Here is a 1978-nt window from a genome sequence, read left to right as displayed (position 1 = left end):
AAAAAAAAAAAAAATACCACATAGCTAGGACAATAACAAACAACAAGTTTAACCTTTCTAAACAAAACAAAAAATGAACCTGACAAGTCACACACGCACAACTCAACTCCAGACAAGAACATAGATGTGTTATTAATTGATGCTCCCTCATGATACAGATGCACTGCGGAAATGACCTAAGACATATAATAGGTTAGAAAATAGATTTCAGCATATTACACTGTGATAAAAGCAAATCGATGAAAACAAGAAAAGTACCGTTGGTTTTAACACCGTGTCCGGGCCCGCACTCCGAGTGTCTCATGCAGAAGTCAGCGGTCATGAAGAAGCCCTGTTTGCACCGACAGACCCTGTTACTGGTCGCTCCGCACTCCGTCTCCACCTCCTGGTTCCCGGTGCAGAAGTTGTGGCAGTACAGACACTTGGGAAGGTAGTTCCACAACTCGGTGTAGTGCTGGCTGCTGCAGTTGGCACACACGGTGCGCGTGGTGGCGGTGCAGTACGCGGCCATGTGCGTGCCGGGTGGACACTTGTCACAGATGAGGGTTTTCCGGGTGATCGGGTCTCGGTGCTCAAAGGTGGGAACGGCCGTGACACCGCGGAGGACAGCAGAGAGCAGGACCAGCACCGGTAAAACGAGCTGAGGAGAGGACCAAGATTACTGTTAGGTTCTGGGGCTGCGGCCTCTGTGTCTTAATATAACGGTTACTATTGTCTTTTATTACTAGGCGTGCTACAACAAGTGCTTTTACTACAGCTTTATAGATAGGCCAGCAATTTAGATACAGCACTATGCCAGCCGTACAACTACTGCTATTATTTTTCCCTGGAAGAATGCCCACTACAAATATTACAATAAAATGATGAAAAACAAACCAAAAAATAAACAGGGACATCACAGTGGTATTTGAATGATACTGGAAATAAAAGAAGAGGTCATGGTATACATACAACACATTTAATAATTTTGTTGTATTTTTGTTATTGCCTCATTATCCTTATCTTCCCTACTCTACTGATACATATTTGGGTCATATTTGGATTGTTCGTGATTCTGTTACTACTTTTTCAGTTAGTGCTTTCAAACTCCTTTGTGGGTGAATTGCAGCAAAGAAATGCAAACAAGGAATGAGGTAGGAATGAAATAATTTAAAAGGATAAAGTGGCAGCAATTTTATATTTTATTCAAAGTTAGCTAGAGCTTGATCAATGCGATAGACGTGCAGGGGTGGTGATGGTGCAATGGAAATGGGTTTGATTCCACTGCAAACATCAACTAATGTGTCCCTGAGCAAGACACTAGTTGCTCCAAGGCTTTTGATAACAGCACCAGCTAAATGACATGTAATGTAATGTAATGTAATGTAATGCAGCAGACATTTGACAGCATCTGTTGTTCAGTCAGTGCAGGCTACTTCAATTCACAATCTATCCCCCAGGTATACGATTAAATCTACCTGTAGTATTGACTTGGCATGCCTCTCTGTTAAAAGCACATAGACAGTGCTTGTATTAGTTGTAAGACAATCTGCTAAGTCCATGATTAGAGTGATACAATGTAAGTCCACTATCCGTTAGAAAGCAATTTTCAATCAAATAAAAATCTAATACTCAAACTCATATAGATTCTCCACCTATTTTCTCATTATAAGGTATTTATCCTCTGTCAATTTACAGTTTGATCACTTAAAAATGTACATAAAACCTTAAAAGAGAATGTAAACCCTCTAAATGTGGTGATAATTTGAGTAATTTCCATATTATTGCCATTAAACATGATATAAGTCATCATTTGTCTCTGTCTTCTGACACTCTCAGTTGTGTCTGATTGTATCATCTTAATCTTGAATGTTGTAATAACAGAATATTGTTATACAGAATTACTCACCATGCTGATGATGTGCATGTCGCCACTTCTGTAGGAGAGGATTTGACAGTAGCACAAGTGTCATTTTTATAAGGAACTGTACATGTGTGT

At 40.0% G+C, this 1978-nt stretch overlaps 1 pseudogene; it reads right to left on the bottom strand.

The window, feature by feature from the left end:
• LOC116691699 (tumor necrosis factor receptor superfamily member 11B-like) overlaps nucleotides 1–1978 on the bottom strand; it is an 8744-nt pseudogene extending 6766 nt beyond the window's left edge.

Source organism: Etheostoma spectabile, chromosome 6 (assembly GCF_008692095.1).
Source record: "Etheostoma spectabile isolate EspeVRDwgs_2016 chromosome 6, UIUC_Espe_1.0, whole genome shotgun sequence".
Taxonomy (NCBI): Eukaryota; Metazoa; Chordata; class Actinopteri; order Perciformes; family Percidae; genus Etheostoma; species Etheostoma spectabile.
Note: the sequence above shows the minus strand (reverse complement) of the source record. Positions and strands in the feature narration are given on the sequence as shown.